We start from the raw sequence: 25,855 nt of genomic DNA on the forward strand, positions 1-25,855 counted from the left end.
CCATTCTCCTGCCTCAGCCTTTCCGAGTAGCTGGGACTACAGGCGCCCGCCACCACGCCCGGCTAATTTTTTGTATTTTTTTAGTAGAGACGGTGTTTCACCGTGGTCTCGATCTCCTGACCTCGTGATCCACCCGCCTCGGCCTCCCAAAGTGCTGGGATTACAAGCGTGAGCCACCGCGCCCGGCCCGCCCACATCCTTTTTGTAACCTCAAGATGTTATACAAGTTTTTGTACCTCACTGAGGGGTTGGGTCTTCATTCTGAAGGCTCACATGTATATACATTAAATACATTTGTATGTCTTTTCTCCTATTTATCAATCTGCCTCATTTCAGTGATTTTTCAGCAAACCTTTAGGAGGACAAGCCCCTTGGCTCCACATGATTCCCTACATAATAACTAATCTTTATTTACCACTAAAAATTTACAAAGAAATATTGCATAGAGATTACTAAATTTTTTTATTACAAATTTGGTAGTTTTATTGTCTTTTTGATTTTTTAACAATTTTTTTATTATTATACTTTAAGTTCTAGGGTACATGTGCACAACGTGCAGGTTTGTTACATATGTATACATGTGCCATGTTGGTGTGCTGCGCCCATTAACTCCTCATTTACATTAGGTATATCTCCTAATGCTATCCCTCCCCCTTCCCCCCAGCCCACGACAGGCCCCAGTGTGTGACGTTCCCCTTCCTGTGTCCAAGTGTTCTCATTGTTCAATTCCCACCTATGAGTGAGAACATGCGGTGTTTGGTTTTTTGTCCCTGCGATAGTTGAGATTGCTATTAATCTACTTTTAAAAATAGCAATTTTTTAATTATGGCGATTTCATCAATATAAAAATAACTACTATTAAGATTTAGAAGCCAAGCGTGGTGGCTCACACCTATAATCCCAGCACTTTGGGAGGCCTAGGCGGGTGGATCACCTGAGGTCAGGAATTCGAGACCAGCCCAGCCAACATGGTGAAACCCCGTCTCTACTAAAATATAACAAAATTAGCTGAGTGTGGTGGCGGGCACCTTAATCCCAGCTACTTGGGAGGCAGAGGCAGGAGAATCGTTTGAACCCAGGAGGCAAAGGTTGCAGTGAGCCGAGATCAAGCCATTGCACTCAAGCCTGGGAGACAAGAGCGAGACTTCTCTCAAAAAAAAAATAAAAATAAAAATAAATATAAATATTTAGAGTAACATGCATACTATTTTTCATTTATTTTTAGTTTTCAATTTTTTATTTTTAAATGATATCAGACTTATTACAAAGTTGCAAAAATGGCATAAAAATTTTCTGTAGACTATACACTTCACTCAGTTTTCCTTAATGTTAACTTTTTTGTTGTTGTTTTTGGTAGAGGCAGGGTCTCACTATATTGCCCAGGCTGGTCTCAAACTCCTGGGCTCAAGCAATCCTCCCACCTCGGCCTCCCAAACTGCTAGGATTACAGGTGTGAGCCACCATGCCCAGCCTTAACATCTTATATAACCATCATACAATGATCAAAAACAGCAAACTAATATTGACACAATATTATTAACTAATCTCAAAGCCTTACTCAAATATTACCAGTTGTCCCACTGATGTTCTTTTTCTGACCCAGGATCCAATCCAGGGTTCTGTGTTGCATTTAATCTTCATGTATCCTTAGTCTCTTCCAATCTAGGACAGCTTGGGTTTTGGGGTGTTTTTTTTTTTCTTTTTTCTGACTTTGACAATCTGACTTTGACAATTTTGAAGAGAATTAGCTGGTTATTCTGTGGAATGTTCTTTAACTGCCCAACAGGTTCACCTTGCCTGCTGCTTAGACAGAGCCGACTTATCAAGACAGAGGAATCACAATAGTGAAAGAGTAATACATGCAGAGCTGGCTGTGCGGGAGACTGGAGTTTTATTATTACTCAAATCAGTCTCCCCAGGCATTCGAAGATCAGAGTTTTTAAGGATAATTTGGTGGGTGGGGGCAGCCAGTGAGTTGGGAGTACTGATTGTTTGGGTTGGAGATGAAATCATAAGGAGGCATAGCTGTCCTGCACTGAGTCAGTTCCTAGGGTGGGGGCCACAAGATCAGATGAGCCAGTTTATCAATTTGGGTGGTGCCAGCTGATCCATTAAGTGCAGGGTCTGCAAAATATCTCAAGCACAGATCTTAGGCTTTACAATAATGATGTTATCCCCAGGAGCAATCTGGGGAGGGTTAGAATCTTGTAGCCTCCAGCTGCATGACTCCTAAACCATAATTTCTCATCTTTTGGCTAATTAGTCCTACAAAGGCAATCTAGTCCCCAAGCAAGAAGGGGATCACCTTGGGAGAGGGCTGTCATCATCTTTGTTCTGAACTATAAACTATAAACTAGGTTCCTCCCAAAGTTAGTTCAGCCTACAACCAGAAATGAACAAGGACAGCTTGGAGGTTAGAAGCAAGATGGAGTCGGCTAGGTCGGCTATTGTCTCAGCTATAATTTTGCAGTGGCAGTTTCAGTTCCACAATTTGGGCTTGTGGCATAATATAAAATATTTTTGGTCTTTGTCCACAGTTCCTAGCACAGAGTTCCTAAAACTCTTGGAATTTCCAGAGTGAGGAGAGTGTCTTTGTTATACTAATGAGGTTAATCCTAACCCTAGGTAGCTTTAGAATAGGGGCCAGCTGCCAGAAAAACTAATCTTGTGAGAAGAATGTTAGAAGTTTCAGCCCTATTCCCTAACCTCCAGGGAAGCAGAGAGCTGGAGATTTAGTCCAACCACCAATGGCCAATGATTTAAACAACCGTGCTTACATAATAAAGCCCTTTGATAAAAGCCCTTAAACAACAAGGCCCTAGGAGCTTCCAAGTTGAACACATGGCTGTGCTGAGAGGGTGATATACCTGGAGAGGGCATGGGAACTCTGAACTCACGCTGCACCCAATACCTTGTTCGAGACATCGCTTGCATCTGGCCATTCCTGTATTGTATCCTTTGTAAGACTTCAATTGTAAGTACAGCACTTTACTGAGTTCTGTGATTCATTTTAGAGAATTGTCAAACCTCAGAGGAGGCAGGTCAGGAGAACCCCCAAATATGTGTGTATTAGTCCATTTTTACACTGTGATAAAAAAAAAATACCCAAGACTGGGTAATTAATAAGAGAAATAGGTTTAATTGACTCACAGTTCCACATGGCTGGGGAGGCCTCGGGAAACTTACAATTGAAGCAGGAAATTTCCCTGACCCCTTCCTGGGCAGGAACTGGAGCACATGAGCACTGGATGTAGCTGACTGCTTCAGTGCCAGCAGGGGCAAACTCCACTCACTTGGCCCTGCTGTGCTTCACCCTTCGTGGGAGGGAGCATGCAGGTGAGCAGGTGCAGGAGCCGGGGCCGGGGTGAGTGCTTTTGGGTCCCAGCCAGAGCAAACCCCATGGCAGTGTCTAGGGGGTGCCCACAACCCCTGAAGCCCAGAGGGAGTGTGTTACAGTGCTCTCTTAGCTCTGTTGTCCATGGACAGCTTAAGTTTTAAACAGCTCAGTGAGCCCTCTGCCCTTTTGAGTTGAGGTGGCTGCTTTCTGCCAGCAAGGGCAGAAGTTCAGTGTGACAGCCTTTTGCATCCTCACCCGTGGTACTGAAGCCCTTGTTCAGTGTCCAGGAAAAATCAAGTCACAAGAACAAATTGAAGGGCGGTGAATCCAGAGGATTGTATTGCCAATGAAAGTGGCTCTTAGTGGAAACGGGATGGAGCAGGAAGGTGATCTTCCCCCAGAGTGTAGCCATCCCCAACCAGACTCCTCTCCAAAGTTACATTATCAAGCCATCCCTCTGAAGTTAAGCTGCCTTCTCTCCAACATCCAAGCATAGTCTCTGATGTCCAGCTCCTTCTCCACTCTGGTTGAGCCTGGAGTTTTTATGGGCACAGGATGGAGGACAGGGAGAGCCATGGGTGGTTTTAGAAAAGGCAACATTCAAGCGGGACAACAGGAATGTATGTTCTCACTTTGGGTTGCGGTTCCAAGCTTGAGGGTGGGACCCTTACTGGGGACATGCCCTCTTCTGCCCAGAATTTCCCTGCCTCCTGTCCCTATCACAATTATGATGGAAGGCAAAGGGGAAGCAAGGACCTTCTTCACAAGGTGTCAGGAGAGAGAGGAGAAAAGGAGTAACATCCAAACACTTATAAAACCATCAGATCTCATGAGAACTCACTCACTACCACAAGAACAGCATGGAGGAAACCGCCCTCATCATCCAATCAACTTCCCTCCCTCGACACATGGGGATTACAGTTTAAGATGAGATTTGGGTGGGGACACAGAGTCAAACCATATCAATGTGGTTGGTAGGAAGAAATGTGGGTGCCTTGAGGACACCTGAAAATTGCAGCTGGTGTCTGAAATGAGGCAGTTTGAGCCTCTTAACAGGTAGGGTCTGTGCTAACTCCAGGTAGTTACCATCAAGGTTAAATTAAATTGTAGGACACCCAGCTGATGTTATTGCATTAGTGTTGGAAAATGACAGACAGGCTTAACTGAGGCCTCCTTATGACAAATTCAGATTATATATTTTTGGTAAAAATACCACAGAAGTGATTTTGAGTCCTTCTCAGTGCATCATATCAGGAGGCACATGATATTGATAGGTTATATTACTAGTATGTTAACTTCGGTCATTTGGCTAAGGTGATATTGGCCAAGTATCTCCACTGTAAAGCTGTCTTCCCCAAACCTATTATTTTTTAATGTTTCAGATTCTAAGTTAAAATATTAAGCTATTACATAACTTTTTCCTGATATCAAAAAGAACTTTTTTCTAACTACCAGTATAAGAAAACAGAAAATGGGCCAGTCGCAGTGACTCACGCCTGTAATCCCAGCACTTTGGGAGGCCGAGGTGGGCAGATCATGAGGTCAGGAGTTTGAGACCAGCCTGGCCAACATGGTGAAATCCCATCTCTACTAAAAATACAAAAATTAGCCAGGGATGGTGGTGCACGCCTGTAATCCCAGGTATTCAGGAGACTGAGGCAGGAGAATCACTTGAACCTGGAAGGCAGAGGTTGCAGTGAGCCGAGATCATGCCACTGCACTACAGCCTGGGTGACACAGCAAGACTTCGTCTCAAAAAAAAAAGAAAAGAAAACAGGAAATGGGCTGGATGTGGTGGCTCACACCTGTAATGCCAGCATTTGGGGAGACTTAGGTGGGAGGATTGCTGGAGCTCAGGAGTTAGAGACCAGCCTGGGCAATATAATAAGATCATGTTTCTATTAAATAAAAAATATAATATTTTATCATATATATAAAATATATAAAGTATATATATTATATTATATAAAATATATAAAGTATATATATTATATTATATAAAATATATAAAGTATATATATTATATTATATAAAATATATAAAGTATATATATTATATTATATAAAATATATAAAGTATATATATTATATTATAAAAAAAAAAAAAAAAAAAAAAATATATATATTATAAAAATATATAAAGTATATATATTATATTATATAAAATATATAAAGTATATATATTATATTATATAAAATATATAAAGTATATATATTATATTATATAAAATATATAAAGTATATATTATATTATATAAAGTATATATAATATATTATATATAATATATAAAGTATATATATTATATAAAATATATAAAGTATATATTATATTATATATAATATATAAAGTATATATATTATATTATATATAATATATAAAGTATATATATTTTATTATATATAATATATAAAGTATATATATTTTATTATATATAATATAAAAAGTATATATATTTTATTATATATAATATATAAAGTATATATATTTTATTACATATAATAAAGTATATACATTTTATATATAATATATAAAGTATATATATTTTATTATATATAATATATAAAGTATACATATTTTATTATATATAATATATAAAGTATATATAATTTTTATATATGTATATGAAGAAAAAACAACCGCAAAAAAGTAAAAGCAACAACAAAAAAGAAAACAGTAAATGACAGAAATATATTTGGATAATTGAACACATTTGTGGAGGAAATAGATTAAATGCAGGGAGATAAAAGGAATAGTTATTGGTGTGAGCACAATATAGCACTTATGTGTCACTACTTGGACAGAATATGAATTTACTTTTCATCTCCATGTTCATTATAACTGACACATTTCCAGAAAAAGCAGAAGAGAAAAAAACAAGGCTCCATTAAGCCCAAATATACTTTCTGTGGATCCTAGTACACATTCATGTAATTTGAATATTTAAAGGAAACTCTAGTTGGTAATTATCTACCTGAAGCTACAGGTAATAAGTTTTTAAAAACATTACACACAAATTCTCCTAGGTCACAAAAAAATATTACTAGTCTTTTATACTTCAAAATAATGTGTATTCTGTCTCTATGTGAAAATCTTCAAGAATAGAAAAAAAATCAACAAAAAATTGAAAATAAAACAAACGTTGGCAGCATTTATCACATGCCCTTCCTTAATAAACATGAAGAAAATTAAACAGATAACAACAGTGTTAAGCATTTCAAATTGAAATGTGATTTTAAAATGTAGTTACACTTACTTCATCTGTGAAAAAAGGGAAAAATATTTTAAAAATAAAATAATTCTATGTATAGCTATAATTATTAATGCTACAAAACATTAACTATATGAAAATAAGATAAAATACAAAGTGCACTATTGTGAAGGACAGAATGTAGATGATTCATTTTTGGTGGACAACGTTAGCATTCAGAAGACCATCTAAGAACTTTATAAACATAATCATGAAAAATTTTCCTCATTTGGCAGAAACCACAGCAAATTTTAATGTTAAACACAGAACCATTTTTTAGACCACAAACACTAACATCAAATCACATATAACTTGGATAAGGCAAGAAGTTCTAAATATTACTTAGCCATTTTAGATATAGCCCCTGATATGAGCTATATAGAATGGATAGTAATTATTACCAGATTTCTGGATGTTGAAAAGGTAAATATGTCTGTGGGTGAAAATTTTGTGGCAGTTTATTCCATAAATGACGTGACTAGAAAGACTATATGGGCCGGGCGCGGTGGCACAAGCCTGGCCCAGCACTTTGGGAGGCCGAGGCCGGCGGATCACGAGGTCAGGAGATGGAGATTGTCCTGGCTAACACGGTGAAACCCCGTCTCTACTAAAAATACACAAAAAAATGAGCCGGGCGTGGTGGCGGGCGCCTGTAGTCCCAGCTACTCGGAGAGGCTGAGGCAGGAGAATGGCGTGAACCCGGGAGACGGAGCTTGCAGTGAGCGGAGATTGCGCCACTGCACTCCAGCCTGGGCGACAGAGCGAGACTCCGTCTCAAAAAAAAAAAAAGAAGAAGAAAATGACTATATGTGTTTTTAATAATGTTGATTGTTGATTCCTCTGCAGAAACTGCCAGAATAACCTGTTAATCAAGCAAAGACAATATATTTGACTTACGGCAGCAAGGGAGAGCAGCATCTTCGGAAAGCCCCCGCGGTGTCTTGGCAGGGGAAGGTTTTGGGGTCTGGTGATGCAGGCAGGTCCTCCGAGGCAGGGACTGGTGGGGATTTGGAAAGAAAGTTCGTGACATAATAGTTCAGGATTGGTGGTCACAGCAAGTCTTTAAGCAAGTCTGGAGAAACGAAACTATTGTCTTGATAAGACCAGCTGTTTCTCCAGGTGAGCACACGGTACTCTTGATAAGACTAGTTGTTGCCACAACCAGGCAACTGTTTGCCTTAATAAATTAGTTTGCAGGAATTTCCTAAAGCGAATGATAAAGTTACTTACTTATTAGTCTGCAGTCTTATTTTCTGGGGTTATAATTTGCTGGGGGAAAAATGGTTGAGCTATATTGACAGAGATAATATCAATTCTCAGTAGAATGCTTATAAAAACTGAATCTAGATGAAATAATTTAGATGGCCAGGAATATAACAATCCTACAAATACACATGGAAAATGTAAGGGATGGAACAACAAATCCCTTGGCCAGGCGCGGTGGCTCACGCCTGTAATCCCAACACTTTGTGAGGCTGAGGTGGGCGGATCACTTGAGGCCAGGAGTTCGAGACCAGCCTGGCCAACATGGTGAAACCCTGTATCTACTACAGATACAAAAATTAGCCAGGCTTGGTGGCGGGCACCTGTAGTCCCAGCTACTAGGGAGGCTGAGTCAGGAGAATCACTTGAACCTGGGAGGTAGAGATTGCAGTGAGCTGAGATTATGCCATTGCACTCCAGCCTGGATGGCAGAGTAAGACTCTGTCTCAGAGAAAAAGAAAAAAAAAAAAAAGTCCAGTAAATCCCTGAAAAAATGTATATAACACAGCCTGTGTTCCTTGGGTTTTGCACATTCTTTAAACTTTACAGAAAACATGCAACAATGTCTTTGGCATCAGAGTTGGAGATACTTGAAAATAATTTTAGAAGAGAAAATTTTGAAGCCATTTTTGAAAAAAAAAAAGATAAAATCCGGTCAAAGCTATCATGACCCTAGAAACTCAAAGTAAAAATGCAATACTCAGACGTTATTGTGAGTTTAATTGTTGTATTTTTCTGAAACACAAGCCAAAGTTATAATTTTGAAAACAACCAATTTTAAATATATTTGCTCAGCACCAATTTGGTGTAATAGCTTCAGTAAAATTGATGTTATATACAAAATGATGCAGGAGCAAAAATTCAATGTACATAATGCACTTAAAAGCATTAAAGGAATTAATAACTTTTTTGAAGACAGAGCAATAATGCTTAGGAAAAATATATTGATACTAAAAAAGTTGCAAAGTCTCTTGGCATTGACAAACTGATATAGGCAAGACTGAAAAAGGACCAAGACATTTCAATTTAACTGAAAATCCAATCTATGATCCAAAACTAAATTTCAAATTCAATTTTTTTTCTATGCTAGATACAACAATATCATCTTTAAAGGAAAGTTTTAAAATACTGAAAGAAAATCATGGTCTTTCTGTGTTCTAGATGACAAACGTAATTTAAAGAATTCTAAGAAATACAAACTACTACAACTATGTAAGCACTAACTATTGAAATTGACTGGTGAACATAGTAAGAAAAATGACACTGACAAGACTTCAATGTATATGAAACTAAAACTTTTAGTTGATTTCTAAAATCAACACCTCCATTTCTCTAGTTAAGGTATTGTAATATATTTGCCACAATAATTTGCTGTACACACGCCCTATAACTTTGGTAGCTCTAAGCATAAAGTTAACTTTGTGGCACTAACTGCCAATGGAAAATTTTATAGCTTCACCAAACTAAGGTTTATTAAAGGTATATGATGGCATAAGAAAAGCTTTGTATTTCTTTAGAAAATAAGGCATGAGCAAGTAGGCATTGAAACTGTTACCAGTTGAGGGTGTCCAGGTTCTTGGCATTTTGAACAAAGAATTGGACAAAACGCACAAACAAAGAAAAGAAAGAGTGAAGCGACAAAAACACAGATTTATTGAAATGAAAGCACACTCCACAGGGTGGGAGTGGCCTGAGCAAGTGGCTCAAGGGCCCAGTTACAGAATTCTCTGGGGTTTAAATACCCTCTAGAGGTTTCTATTGGTTACCTGGTGTACACCCTATTTAAATGGAGAGGCTGAAGTGAAGTTACAAAGTTACTTGGTGAACACCCTATGTAGATGAAGGGGATGAAGTGGAGCTACAAAGTTATGTATTTGGTGTATACCTTGTGCAAATGCAGAGAATGTTTCCTGTCATAGCTGAAGTAGAGTTACAAAGTTATTTACTTGGTCTTAGAAAGTTGGGTTTTTTCTGTTTGATTTAGTACTAGGAATTCCTTAGTTTCCCTGCCCCCAGACCCTATTCTCCTGCCTCATCTCCCCCATGAGAGACATGATCCTCATAAATCTTTATGGGAATCAGAGGGACTGATGGTCTTTCTTCTGCAACTCCTTCATGCTGGCTTGGGGTGTAGTCCCTACCTATTGGGGATCATGGAACTGTCTAATGGAGGCAGGGTAGCTTCTTGATGGCCAGGGAGGTGGGGGGTGTCTTCACCTGGAACTGACTGGAAACCTTGTTGCATGATCATCTGAAGCTTGATGGTCTCTAGGTGACAGGAAATGCATTTGGTTAAAAGATTTAATGGGAACTTCAGGGGGTGGATACCTGTGCTGTCAGGAATGTTCGTTATAGAGATTTGCAGGAGACAAACAAAACCTGGTCTGTTCTAAGATCTATATGTTTCCTTAAAGCCTTAGCATGAGTGACTCCATTTCGGTTTGGTTTTGTCTGTTGGGGCCTAGCACATGAGCTTAGTCCAAAACAATGACCTCCCATAATTTTGTTTTAAAAAATTCCCCCTTTTTGGTCAGGTTCTCACTTAGGTGAGAGTGTGACCAAAACTTAAGGCATTACTGCCACTCTCAGTTACCATAATGTTGGGTTTCCGGTCTCAGCACATCATTGATAAGTTACGGTGTCCTCATGGTGGCATATTTCTTTCAGCTCTTGTCATTCAAGTTAAAGAGAAACCATTTGACATTCTAGAGATGGCTGCATGCAAACACTTAAAACCTTTGAGATAATGCAGCACACCAGGGAGACTATTATTATGACTATCGGGAGGATAATACCAAGACCTTGGAGTGTACTCCTTACCCAGGGTTCCCATAAACCAAACCACAGAAAATCAAATAGATCAAAGAATGAGCTAAACAGTCTACTCACCTAAATAAGCAATCTCTTCATTAATCCCCTACCACTGAATCTCTATAATCTTCATTTGGTGTATTTCTCCATAGGTCACAGTGCCAGCAGCTGCACAGATACCTCTGTTCAGCCAATTCTATCATAACCTTTACAAAAGAATTTAAAGTCTTTAAAGTCTGTTGTGTAACTATAGCCTTTACAGTAGAATCCGCTGTAGAGCCTATCATGAGGGATAAGTTTCTAATCATTGCTTTTACTCCAAACCATGGAAAAAGGACCTAACAAATGACGCCTTTCTAGAAGAGTGAAGGCCTCCTGGCGATGTTTTCTTTAACCCATGATGTGGATTAAGAGGAGTGAACCAATGTTCCATTTCTGACTGATTATGAAGCAACATATGTACCATTAAAGTTTCTCACCTACAGGCCAGGCGCGGTGGCTCAAGCCTGTAATCCCAGCACTTTGGGAGGCTGAGGCGGGCGGATCACAAGGTCAGGAGATTGAGACCATCCTGGCTAACGCGGTGAAACCCCGTCTCTACTAATAATACAAAAATTAGCCGGGTGTTATGGTGGGTGCCTGTAGTCCCAGCAACTCGGGAGGCTGAGGTGGGAGAATGGGGTGAACCAGGGAGGTGGAGCTTACAGTAAGCCGAGATTGCACCACTGCACTCCAGCCTGGGCAACAAAGTGAGACTCCATCTCAAAAAAAAAAAAAAAAAACAAAAAACTTTCTCACCTACATCAGGCTTTCATCTTTTATCTTACAAAGTAAAAGGTTATCCATGTATAAGGCTGGCTGCAAAATCCTTCACAAATAAAAGTATGCCCCATAAGTACACACAACGAAACTCTTTTCCATTTCTACTGTTCATAGAGGCATAAACAAAGAAAAAATATTCAAAGAGTCTCGTGATAGTGGAGAAGTTTTGATCCATGATGTTGGGAAAAGTTGTTCACATCAAGGATGCCATCTTTTTCTGGGGAGAAACTTCCCTGGTTGGCTTTACAAACTTAAGGGTTCCAATGGGTGTAGAATTCCAAAAGTGTGGAGGGACCCTTTTCATCTGTGAGATTATGAACTCAAAGTTCAAGGTCCCGAAGTTTTGCTGTAGGGTGGATGGCAAGGACAGTCTTTCTCTGATGTTCTCAGAAGATCCAATCTTCCGGTTCTAGACTGTGAAGGGGTTGATTGTCCTCACTCAGTGAACCATAAAAAGCTTTCTTTACCTGGTGAAAATACACTGTAGCATAATAATCTACTGTTATAACATCAGCCCTCTTGCATGGGAAAGTTTTTATACAGCCAGAAAACATGCATTGAAAATGACAATTGAAATGTTTAAATGACCCATCAGGTAGCCAAATGTACCTGAAGCTTTGATTGTCTTCCCAGGAATATGGATTTGACGAATCAAATATTGGTTATAAACTACTTTAGCAATTTATAAGTCAGCACTCCAGTATAAATTTAATTTGGATCATTTTATCTCTTCCATGATGAGTCATAGAATGCATAACCTTTAATAACAAAAGCTTTAAGGACTCAGGAAGGACAAGGTGGCTATCCTAGTTCTCCATGAGTCCATGCTTAACACTGGACTTATGACCTCTTGAATACCAGTTGTTTCTCCAACTTAGGGGCATAGCACTGATAACTACTGGGTTATAATAGGTCATTTGACTTAAGACCATGGAGTTCAAATGACTTTAAATAATGGTAGTTAAAAACACTATTGACAAGGAAATTTGGTTATTTCTGTGGTCTACAGTAACAACATAATAATTAAGATTGATAGAATATACTAGAATTTTAGGACTCCCATAAAAATCATTCAGTCGACTGAGAAGAAAAAAACCTTCTTCCAGAAAAACAAGATCCAAGAAGAGAAAAAAACACAACATAAAGGCCTTTTAAATATACCTATAGTTAGAATCCACTTCTAATTAAACTGACTTAACCATAACATTCTTTAAAAAAAAAAATCCTTTAAAATCTCGTTATTACCCAATTTTAGCCACACCAAGTGGCCAATATTTCTGGCTTTTCAGCCTTACCAAAGGTAACATCCCAAATGCTCAGAGAAGAAAAATTCAAGATGGTTCACAGAGGAGAAGAGAACCAACAAATGGTAAAGGTTACACAGATATCAAACCAGAAAGGAATCATTTCCCAAGCCAGGACTGAACACAGGCCACCACCGTAAAATGGCAAAACCCCAGCTGCTGAGCCACAGCATTGGACAATCTACACTGTTCCTTCCAGAAGGAGCCTAGAGTAGCTCATTTTGAGCTTGCAAAGGCTTCCAACTACTTAAGACAATTTTTAGAGCTAACTATGACCTCCTAGGGACATAAAACAAGATGGAGACCTCATCCAGTTGTTTTGTTTGTTTCAGGGACCTGCAGCAAAGTTTGTTACTGACCAGCCCACTGGGTTGTCATGAGCAGTGAGCCTATGGAGTCCTAAGCCCATGTTCTATCCTAAGGTACACCTCTTCATGACAGTACAACACAGAAAGAAAAATTCATAGCACAAAATAACCCAGATTTGCTACAGCTTATGAGTAGCCTCAGAATTTCTTTTCACATTAACCAAAACTTTACAAAGGAGATAAACAGTGATTTTTACCATTCATTCGATTGGTTTGCACAGAGAGAGGTCAGAAGTCCAACTGGTAAGAAATTCTTACCCTTTTGCTGGCATGTCAGGTTTCTGGGTTCTCCTTCCCTATGCAGCCCTAGCGACCCTACTCAACCGTAGGCAAAAAAAAAAAAAAAATACATTGCCATGAATTAAGAACATTCACAAATAGTTTACAAATTTTGGAGAAATTAGGCAGACAGAGAGAAAAATGACACAAATTCTATTTATGAAAGTATACTCAATACATTTAAAGTATCAGGGAGACTAATATCCAAAAAGTTAAAGTTTAAAAAGCTGGTGCACCCCATCAATTCCTGGGGCCCTGACAAAGGTAGTCTAGGAATTCCAGATTAATGGAACAAATGATGACTTGCTAGAAAGTCATAGGAAATGAAATAACTATTCACAGAACCAAATAAAAGCTTTCCACTAGAAACTAAAAAAAAAAAAAAAAATCATGGTTTTATATATATGCATCAAGCAAAGCCCAGAGGAGAATAAACAGCAAATTAATAAAAATTAAAAGCAAAAACACAGAAACAGGAAACCAACCCTAAATTTTTTCTACCCAATCTACCCTGGAGGCTACATTGTTACCCAGGGCCCCCAAAAACCCACATAATAAATATTTTATTCCTGATACACAATTCAATATCCTTAAGTCCACCAATATCACCATACATCCTGTGCAATCAATAAATTCACTCTAGGCCGGGCACAATAGCTCACGCCTGTAATCCCAGCACTTTGGGAGGCTGAGGCGGGTGGATCACCTGAGGTTAGGAGTTCGAGACCAGCCTTGCCACCATGGTAAAACCTCATTTCTACTAATAATACAAAAGTTAGCTGGGCATGGTGGTGTACACCTGTAATCCCAACTACTTAGGAGGGTGAGGCAGGAGAATCGCTTGAACTCTGGAGGCGGAGGTTGCAGTGAGCCGAGATTGCACCACTGCACTCCAGCCTGGGGGACAAGAGTGAAACACCATCTCCAAAAAAAATAAAGAAAGAAAGAAAGAAGAAATTCACTGTAGGCACATGACCAACAAGTACTCCAGTGCCAGCACTATCCATGCAAAACAGTAAACATAGTGTGAAGCAATGCAAGCATGTAGGTGAAATTTGGCTCCACACTAAATCCAGCTTCATGCTTAACTACATTTAAAAAAGAATTACCAAACTTCTGACGCATTTCTTTACAATATTTATTTTACTTTAATCAAGACTAAGTGGGAGGTAATTGACTCATGGGGGCAAACCTTTCCAATGTTGTTCTTGTGGTACAAAATAAGTCTCGTGAGATCTGATGGCTTTAAAAAGAGGAGTTACCCTGCATAAGCTCTCTCTCTTTGCCTGCTGCCATCCATGTAAGACATGACTTGCTCCTCCTTGCCTTCTACCATGATTGTGAGGCCTCCCCAGCCACATGGAACTGTTAGTCCATTAAACCCCTTTTCCTGTATAAATTACCCAGTCTTGGGTATGTCTTTATCAGCAGCGTGAAAATAGACTGATACAAACTGTAATGATAGGAGGCTGGGTAGGTTTCTTTTGTCCTTAGCCAGAAGAGTAGGGGAAGGGAAGAATTTTTCATAAGAAAAGAAGGTTTAAGTTGCCTGAAAGGCATGTGAGTTTGCCCCAGAGGAGCTGTGCCACATGTAGGGATCAGAGATCACAACCAGAAAAGACAGAAAAGAATCTTACTCCTTTCCAGGCAGGGCAACTACCCCCATTCACTCCTTGCATTCAGGAAACACTGGAGAGTGGCCCCGGCCAGAATCCTGCAGTTACCTTCCTGTTTAGGCACTGCCCACCAAGGGTCCACAGTTGGAAAGGAAAAGAGAGAGAGAGAGAGAGAGACGGATTCCACTGTATGGAACAGAAAGGAAAATGAGAAAAATAAACCCCAAACTTTGGGCTTACCTTCTGACTGGCTTGCCAAAATATGTTACCGGTTGAGGTGTCCAGGTTCTTAGCATTTTAAACAAAAAATTAGACAAAATGCACGAACAAAGCAAGAAAGGAATGAAGCAATAAAAGCACAGATTTATTGAAGCAAAAGCACACTCCACAGGGTGGGAGCGGCTCCAGCAAGTGCCTAGCCCAGTTACAGAATTCTCTAGGGTGAAAAACCCTCTAGATGTTTCCCATTGATTACTTGGTATAAGCCCTTTGTAAATGAAAAGGCTGAAGTGAAGTTACAAAGTTATTTACTTGGCTACACACTATGCAAATAAAGAGGATGAAGTGATGTTACGAAGTTATTTACTTGGTATACACCTTATGCAAATTAAGAGGATGTTTCCTGTCATAGCTGAAGTAGAGATACAAAGTTATTTACTTGGTCTAAGAAAGTTGGAGTTTTTCTGTTTGATTTAGTTCTAGGAAGGCCTTAGGTTTCCTGCTCCGAGACCTTATTCTCCTGCCTCAAAACTGTCATTAAAATGTTTTGTCTCTGAAAGTAAGATGCATATAACTACCTTCTAACAAATTATTAATTCCTAATGATTTCTTAATTATTCTAGTGAGTTCTTAGTGTGATTAAATATTTGTGCTTCCTATTTATTTAATCATTCAATTTGTAGAATTTGTATAGAATGACTTCATTCTTGCTATAATTTTTATTAAGAAATAAATATAGTCAGGTATGATGGCCCATGCTTGTAATCCTAGCATTTTGGGAAGCCAAGGCAGGAGAATCTCTTGAGCCCAGGATTCAAGACCAGCCTACATAACATAGGGAGACCTTGTCTCTATTTTAAAGAGAATAAATAAAGAAAGAAAAATTATAATACCTTCTAAAAACTGTACTTAAGGAAAAGAAAACTAATTATACTCAAGGAAGGGATACCTTTTTCCTAAATCTCACAGAAGCTGGCTACAGGTGCCAAGGCATAGCTCTTAAAATGTTAAAAACATAATTCTAATACAAATAGCGAGTTCATGTCAAATATTTATTAAACTCATTAATAAGGAACCCAGAAGGATGAAAAGCCCAGTTCAAAAGAGAATTTAAGAAACTAGATTTTTATGATAAATGGAGAGGGGGCAGTAATGCTGAAATAAAGTTGTTAAATTAGATAAAGTCATATGATGATTAAAACCCTAAGGGGCCCAGGTGCCATTCATTCCTATAATCCCAGCACTTTGGGAGGCTGAGGTGGGAGGATTGAGAGAAGAGAGAGGAAGGAACTGGTAGAAGCCTTCCAACAAGCGTGAGCCACCGCGCCCGGCCCGTCTCTAAATTTTTAAAAAATAATAATCGTACGGGAATAATAAGATCATAACACTTCTTGCTTGAGGCCAGGAGTTTGAAACCAGCCTGGACAACATAGTGAGACCTTGTCTCTAGAAAAAAAAATAAAAAAATAGGGCAGGAGGATGGCTTGAGCCCGGGAGGTCACACCACTGCACTCCCACCTGGGTAACAGAGCCAGACTCTGCCTCAATGAAAAAAAATATTTTAAAAAATCATAACCTTCTGCTTTACCTTTCCCGCTAAACAAAAAAGAAAGTCGTTGCACCAGATCAACTTTACAGAATTGCAAAGTCTCTGGGTTCTAATGAATTATGCCAACAAGCTTAAATTTCCTGAGTCAGATGATCCTTGAGTGGGCTTGCTAGAAATGTTCTTAGAATGACATTAATCACCTTTTGCCTTATGTCCAAGTTTTCAATAATGTTCCTTAACATGGGCTAGTGGTAGCCCCACATATTCATAGCAAAGCAGGACTCTGTACTTGATTGTGTCAAAAACAAAATGAAATAAAACCAGTTTGAACTCATAAGGCATAGTGGAGTGAAGAAGATTTTACTAAAGACTTTACAGTGAGATTGAAGAGAGAGTTATACTGTATCTCTCACAGCAAAACTTAGATCCTTTGCTTATCATGCTTGTTGTCTTAGCTACATTGCTTCCCCCTTGGCCCTCCCCAATTCTTTCTCTACCTATTCTATTTTTTTTTCCTAGTGCAAAGAAATATACCTTCTTCAAGCTTGCATCCTCACACCTGGTACCCCCCAACCCAAAGCAATAAATGGGCATTTTACAAATGAAGATCCAAAATGAGTGCTCAATTCCAAATCAATTCTTTTTGTTCTTCTTAATGTCACCACTGGTAAGAAGTAAGCCATTTTGCCTCAAGAAAAAAAAAAAAAACATATGGATAAGATAAACAGGCTTATTAATTTCCAATCATTATTTTAGGACCACTGATACTGTTCCATGTTTTCATATCTGTTATAGCATTTACTATAAGGTAGGCAGCTATTACTATCACCATGTAACAAATTAAGCAGCTGAGCTCAAAGAGGCTGCCGTCTTGCCAGTCATAATAAAAAGCAAGGCTCAGGTCGAGACCCAGGGCTTCAAATACCAAATCGGAAGCTGATTTCTTACAGCTGAGATCAGAGGTTATAACCCCCTGTTCTGTTAGTAAATCTATGAATTGGTGCTCAATCTAAAATGCTACTTAGAAATAATCAACTAGGGCCAGGCACGGTGGCTGATGCCTGTAATCCCAGCACTTTGGGAGGCTGAGGTGGGTGAATCACGAGGTCAGGAGATTGAGACCAGCCTGGCCAACATGGTGAAACCACATCTCTACTAAAAAATACAAAAATTAGCCTAGTGTGGTGGTGGGCACCTGTAATCCCAGCTACTCGGGAGGCTGAGGCAGGAGAATTGCTTGAACCCAGGAGACAGAGGTTGCAGTGAGCTGAGACGGTGCCACTGCACTCCAGCCTGGGCAACAGAGTGAGACTGTCTCAAAAATAAAAAAATAAAAAATAACTATTATTCTCTTCCTCCAGGATTTCTCATTCTCAGTGCTATTGACATTTTTCTTTTGTGCAGGAGGCTGCCTGTGCATTGTAGGATGTTTAGCAGCATTTTGTGCTACTTAGAATCCATTAACTTGATGCAAGTAGCAACCACACACACGCTTTTCCCCAATGATAACAAAATCAGCCCCAGTTGAGAACCACTGTTCCACTCTATGCTGAACTCCTGTGGAATTCCCATCCTCTGTGTTTCCCTCAGTCTGTGAGAACACGAGTGTAGGCCCTGAAAACCTCCTGCCTGTGGCCTCTGTTTGGTCCTCCTGGACTTCCTGTAGGACCCTCGCCTGCAGTAACCAACATCCTCACTGTGAACCTTTATCTGTCCTTGGAGGGCGTCCAAAACCTATTCACATCCGCTTGATTCTGTATGCTAGCTCATCCAGGCAGCCTGAGTCCATGGCTATTCAAGACCAGGAGTTAAAATTGAATTGGCTGCCCAAGAATGATTTACTGGAGGCTTCTGGAAATGTCTCCCACAACTGGATTAACTATTTTGATTAATTTGACCTGTCAGTTTGTTAGGAAGGAGAGGAATAACCATTTAATTTATTTATTCATTTAATTTATTTATTCACTTAATTTATTCAACTGAATAATTTATTTAGATGTATTCATTTATTTATTTAACTGATACTGTGACTGAGATGACTTGTTTTTTTAGCTAAATTGAACAGTTAAAATGATCAGATTCGTTGTGCATTGAGACTCAGGCTGAATGCAGCTACTACCTCAGTGAAAATGATTTCATATCCTTTATTCCCCAGAGAATGTAGCTCAGTTAATAAATAATCACAATTTTTATTTAGCGGTTGTTTCTAACTATTCTTTTTTCTTTTCGTTGCAAAGAATATATGATTTTTTTTCTTGAATTTCAAAAATGGTTGTAAAAATAATGTTTGGGGACCCTTGTGCTGATATGACTTACTGTATCTTTCAGGCAAGAGAGAGCATCATTCACTAGCACATACACAGAACTCAGTACAATAAATATGTGTCATTGTACATCCATGGTGGATTTCCTGTGTGATGGAGGGGAGAAAAATTGAAGACAGAGCAGAGGGTTCTCTTCACACTAGATTTCTTAGGGAGCTCGTAAAAAGGATTTACTGTATTTTGATTAATCCATCCTTCATCCACCTTGAGTGTCTCCATGGCAACCGGATATTTGTTTCCCAAAGATGGGCTTTCAGACTATGGAAGGTTCATTCAGCTCCATACAAAACCCCCTGTATTTCTGAGAACCACATATTTGAAATTCAGCGTGCATAGACAACCACTCCCAAACCCTTGTCTGTGTTACTGATGCCAGTGCTACTATCGTTTTATCAATGACAAGACATGATCAATTTTTGAAGCATTTTCTCAGAGTTAACACAGACATCTGTTTTGCCTCTATTCCTCAATAACATTAAGTATTTTAAGTTTAGCCTAAAGGAACCGAGCTAAGTAGCCATTATGGGACTGAAAAAAAGAAAAAAGAAAAAAGACACCATGTCAAATGTTAGAGTATTTCAGGGCATAGGTCGTAGTACTGCACCAATTGGATGCTCTTGTAAATAAAAATAACATCAAAAATTAATGATCCCGGCTGGGCGAGGTGGCTCACTCCTGTAATCCCAGCATCCTGGGAGGCCAAGGCGGGCAGATTACTTGAGGTCAGGAGTTCGAGACCAGCCTGACCAACATGGTGAAACCCCAGCTCTACTAAAAATACAAAAAAAAAAAAAAAATAGCCGGGCCTGGTGGCGCATGCCTATAATGCCAGCTACTCAGGAGGCTGAGGCAGGCAGAATCGCTTGAACCCGGGAGGCAGAGGTTGCAGTGAGCTAAGATCACACCGCTGCACTCCAGCCTGGGAGACAGAGCAAGACTCTGTCTCAAACAAACAAACAAACAAACAAAAAAGGAAAGAAAAGAAATTAATAATCCCTTTCTTAGCCAGGCATGGTGGCGTGCACCTGTAGTCTCAGCTACTCAGGAGGCTGAGGTGGGAGCACTGTTTGAGCCCGGGAGGTGGAGGTTGTAGTGGGCTGAGATTGCACCACTGCATTCCAGCCTGGGTGACAGAGCGAGACCCTGTCTCAAAACAAACAAACAAAAATTCGATGTGTACTAGCATGCAAAGGACACACATTTCATAGATGAGGTTGCATGACTTGCCCATTGTCTCACGAGTTAGAAACCTGGCTGAAACGAGAGTGTGGAGATCCAAACTCCCAGCACACAGCTCTGCAGACACCACACAACAGGGCTTCCATCCTCGGCTCCCAGGCCAGCCTGAACAGTGCTCTGATGACGGACTGTGTGTGAGTCCTCCTCTCTCTCAGAAGAATTCATTCCTTTCTGCCTTTCCCAAACTCTCTGCTCTTCAATATGGAAAGATGGCATGGATGGATGGATGGATGGATGGATGGATGGATGGATGGATGGATGGAAGGAAGGAAAAAGCTCTGGAAAATAACATCAATTACTTTTAGTTTAGTTTTGTTTTGTTTTAACCACATATTTCCAAAAGGTATTATCTGGGGGCAATTTCACTTTATTCTTGTATACATACCTTATATTCTTCGGTATTCTTTTCTTTTTCATGACTACAAATTACATTTATAATCAGCAAAAACAACAAGAAAGATTTCCATTTTGGAAAAAAACAAAAACCAAAAAAGTAGTCTCCAAAATCCAAAATAGACACCAAAATAAATCTATTTCTGATGTAAGAAAACAAAACACAAAACAAAAAACGCATGACCATTTATGCATTTATGCAACTATAATGCAGTAAGTAGGATTTGCACAATTTCTCTCATTCTTTTATTTGAAAAAAAATCACCAGGTGGATTGTAATGTCTTTATTAATGATTAAAGTAACAAAACCAGGTTCTGTTACTTGTATAAACAGAACTAATAATTTCAACTTTTTTCCCTAAAAGTAATATTGAATTGGTCTGACACACAGTTTAGGAATCATAACTTGAATTATTGGAATTCATTCGGGAAGCCCAGCCTCACTTAAAATTGCTGCTGTCTGCAATGTAATAAATGTGATCGATGGCCTTCTGCAGCTATGCGGTTTAGCTGCTCCTTCGTTGTTGAGGGAGAGGCCCCTTTGTGTGTATACATGTGGGTATTTCTTGCACGCTCTGCAACTGTTTCCAACTGGAACTAGTTTTGAGCCTCCTGCTCACAGTTATCTAAGAATATCCTGTTGTTTTCCAATTATCATAGAACAATTTAGATTACCTGTAAGAAAAAAAATTTCATTGAAGATGGATGACTCGTAAAACAGTAAAAATATAAGCACAGAGAGCCCTTATTAGTTCTGTTTCTCTTGATTCTTTGTCATTTTGAACTAGAAGGAAAAATTGGTTTCTACTGGTAACTAGACTTTCACAAGATCATTGAATTAAGCAAAGTCACACCAGAAAATTTAAATTAGTCTCAACATTTTTCGTTAGAAACAAGTGTTTAAATACACTTTTTTTTTTTTTTTTTTTTCTGAGACGGAGTCTCACCCTGTCGCCCAGGCTGGAGTGCAGTGGCAGTGGCGTGATCTCGGCTCACTGCAAGCTCCGCCTCCCAGGTTCACACCATTCTCCTGCCTCAGCCTCCTGAGTAGCTGGGACTACAGGCACGTGCCACCACGCCTGGCTAATTTTTTGTATTTTTTAGTAGAGACGGGGTTTTACCATGATAACCAGGATGGTCTCGATCTCCTGACCTCATGATCCACCGGCCTTGGCCTCCCAAAGTGCTGGGATTACAGGCGTGAGCCACCACGCCTGGCCAAAAATACACTTTCAAACAAAGTAAATGAAGATTTTAGTCAGTGCCTTTCCCAACATATCTCCAGTATTTCTTCTTCTTTTCTTTTTTCTTTTTTGTGAGACAGGGTCTCACTCTGTCACCCAGGCTGGAGTGCAGAGGCACCAGTATAGCTCACTGCAGCCTCAAACTCTTGGGCTCAAGCAATACTACTGCCTCAGCCTCCCGAGTACCTGGGACCACAGGCATGCACTGCCATACCTGGCTAATTTTTTAAATCTTTTGTAGAGATAGGGTCTTGCTATGTTTCCCAGGCTGATCTCAAATTCCTGGGCTCAAGCAATCTGCCCACCTCGGCCTGTAATCCCAAGTGCTGGGATTACAGGGGCAAGCCACTGCACCTGGCCAGTATCTTCAGTATTTCTGTACCTCCTCCCTGCTCTCCTTTTTTCTTCCATCAGACTTAACACTTCAATTCATAATTTTAGAAATAAATCATTTGACACATCTCTTGCAGTTGATTACAACACACCCATGTATAGGAATAAAGCAGAGAACTTAAGCAATATACTCTACCACCATGTGAGATGTTTAACTCCTAAATCAAATTATCTTCTTCGCTTAGTAAATTTATGAATACAGGTAAATATCCCTTATCTGAAATGCTTAGGACCAGAAGTGTTTCAAATTGAAGACTTTTTCAGATTTTGGAATGTTTGCTTATACATAATGAGATATCTTAGAGCTGGGATGCAAGTCTAAACACAAAATGTATTTATGTTGCCTATATCTTATGCACATAGCCTGAAGGAAATTTTATACAATATTTCAAATAATTTTGTGCATAAAACAAAGATGGTGCACATTGAACCATCAGAAAGCAAAGCTGTCACTATCTCAGCCACCCATGTGGACTATCTGTGGTTGTTTGACATCATCATTCCTGACGCTGATTTATATATCAATAAGCTGTCATTTTCTTCCACTTATTCACACATAAGTACTTAACAGTAAAAAAAAATGACATATGATTAATACAGTGCAAAAATCATGTGTTCAGGGTAACTAAGCAGCATAGTAGCATCCCCAGAAAACCTGTATCAGCCACTAAACTGCAACAACAGCCAACAGCAGGCACTGTCTCTACCTACGATGTTGTGCTTTTGGTTAAGGGGTTACGTTGCACAGTATTTTAATCTTTAGGTGACAAAAAACATCTGAAGCAGTTGAGGGACCAAGAAGTGGATCATCTAGAGATGAGGAGGCATTCTGCTTGGTGGCTTTTTTTACTTTTTATTTTATTTATTTATTTATTTATTTAGAGACAGAGTCTTGCTCTGTCACCCAGGCTGGAGTGCAGTGGCACAATCTTCACTCATTGCAACTTCCGCCTCCCAGGTTCAAGCGATTCTCCTGCCTCAGCAGCCTGAGTAGCTGGGACTACAGGGCATGCCACCACGCCTGGCTAATTTTCGTGTTTTTAGTAGAGACGGGATTTCACCATGTTGGCCAGGATGGTCTCGATCTCCTGACTCTGTGATCCACCCGCCTAGGCCTTCCCAAGTGCTGGGATTACAGGCGAGAGTCACCGCGCCTGGCCTGGGTGGTTTTTAAAAACATTTCCTCCGGAGTCCTCTGCCTCAGTAACTACAGTTTTTGTCTCAGAAGTCTCTCTTTGATTTTATATGAATACGCGCTGCTCAATTCCAGCAATAAACCTATCACACATTTTCACCACGTTGTCTATAGGCCCTTTTTCTGCAGTGTTAACACTTCAGCATCACCATTATCACAACCTCCTTGATTCAGAACCATTTCAGCTATTTCACTATCAGTCAATGAATGACAATTATAGTCCCATTATAGATGTTAAAAACTTCTTCGACATTCACTTCTTCCAGGATACTGGCAGAATCTGAAGGTATACTGTTTGCATATGTAAGGAGGTCAGGGATCATATTTTTTTCTCACTTGACATATGGAATTCTTCAAAGTTACCACCTTCTTCGTTATCATCATTGAACAGTCTCAGGTTGGAGGTTGTACCAGACATGCACAGTTGTGTCTTTATTTTTTTTTATTTTTTTTTTATTTTTTTGAGACGGAGTCTTGCTCTGTCCCCCAGGCTGGAGTGCAGTGGCGCGATCTCGGCTCACTGCAAGCTCTGCCTCCCAGGTTCACGCCATTCTCCTGCCTCAGCCTCCTGAGTAGCTGGGACTACAGGCACCCGCCAACACGCCCGGCTAATTTTTTTTTGTATTTTTATTAGAGACAGGGTTTCACCGTGTTAGCCAGGATGGTCTCGATCTCCTGACCTCGTGATCCACCCGCCTCGGCCTCCCAAAGTGCTGGGATTACAGGCTTGAGCCACTGCGCCCAGCCAGTTGTGCCTTTAGTTACTGTGTTCCAAGCACTGACACAACAGCATCCTTCATGCTAAACTCCTTTCGAAAACCTTTCAGGGCTGGCCAGGCGCAGTGGCTCAGGCCTGTAATCCCAGAACTTTGGGAGGCTGAGGCAGGCAGATCACTTGAGATGAGGAGTTCCAGACTGGCTGGCCAACATGGTGAAACCCCATCTCTACTAAATATAAAAATTAGTCAGGCATGGTGGTGGGCACCTGAAATCCCAGCTACTCAGAAGGCTGAGGCAGGAGAATCACTTGAGCCTGGGAGGCGGAAGTTGCAGTGAGCCAAGATCACGCTACTGCACTCCAGCCTGGGTGACAGAGCAAGACTCTGTCTCAAAAAAAAAGAAAGAAAGAAAAAACCTTTCAGGGCTGGGCATGGTGGCTCACACTTGTAAACCCAGCATTTTGGGAGGCCAAAGCAGGCAAATTGCCTGAGTCCAGGAGTTCTAGACCAGTCTGGGCAACATGGTAAAACCCTATCTCTACCAAAAATACAAAAAAATTAGCCAGGCATGGTGACAACGCCTGTGGTCCCAGCTACTTGGGAGGCTGAGGTGAGAGGATCACTTGAGCCTGGAAGGCAGAGGTTGCAGTGAGCCAAGATTGCACCACTGCACTCCAGCCTGAGTAACAGAGTGAGACCTCATCTAAAAAAAAAAATAAAGAAAATCTTTCACACTTATGCTTCTGTTCACTACTGCTAGCATGCTGTTAAAGAGTTTTTATATTTACTATTCATTAATCCGAGGATGTCCTGATCACATGACTGAATTAATGAAGTCACATTTTTTAAGAACGTATATGGCATAGACATTGTTTTTTATAAGAATTTCAGCTCAGCCAGGTGCCGTGCCTCACGTCTATAATCCCAGCACTTTGGAAGGCCGAGGCAGGTGGATCACCTGAGGTCAGGAGTAGACCAGCCTGACCAACATGGAGAAATCCCCTCTCTATTAAAAATACAAAATTAGCCAGGCGTGATGGCGCATGCCCGTAATCCCAGCTACTCAGGAGGCTGAGACAGGAGAATCACCTGAACCCGGGAGTCAGAGGTTTTGGTGAACTGAGGTCACGCCATTACACCCCAGCCTGGTGACAGAACAAAACTCCATCTCGAAGGAAGGAAGGAAGGAGAGAGAGGAAGAGAGAGAGAGAGAGAAAGAGAGAGAGAGAGAAAGAAAGAAAGAAGAAAGAAAGAAAGAAAGAAGAAAGAAAGAAAGAAAGAAAGAAAGAAAGAACGAAGAAAGAAAGAAAGAAAGAAAGAAAGAAAGAAAAATTCAGCTGGAGGATGAGCAGAACATTGGTCAAGGAATAACACATCTTGCAGTTGCCATCCAGCCCAGCTTCCCTGCAGTGAGTACAAGCCACTGGTATAAAATCTTTGTGAAATCAACCAGAAAAGATGTCCTTGGTGATCCATGCCTTTTTGTTGGCATAATAATGGACTGGCAAGAAAATCAGTCCTTTAAAACAGTGA

At 40.0% G+C, this 25,855-nt stretch overlaps 1 pseudogene across 1 annotated transcript in view; it reads left to right on the forward strand.

Moving 5' to 3' along the window:
* The window catches only part of LOC100583029, a 104,278-nt pseudogene extending 85,571 nt beyond the window's left edge, over positions 1–18,707 (forward strand). The window contains exon 3 of the transcript XR_001116816.2: positions 18,406–18,707. The product of XR_001116816.2 is annotated as a protein RCC2 pseudogene (transcript). The remainder of the gene's footprint in view (positions 1–18,405) is intronic.
* The last annotated feature ends 7,148 nt before the right edge of the window (positions 18,708–25,855 follow it).

This window comes from Nomascus leucogenys, chromosome 13 (assembly GCF_006542625.1).
Source record: "Nomascus leucogenys isolate Asia chromosome 13, Asia_NLE_v1, whole genome shotgun sequence".
Classification (NCBI taxonomy): Eukaryota; Metazoa; Chordata; class Mammalia; order Primates; family Hylobatidae; genus Nomascus; species Nomascus leucogenys.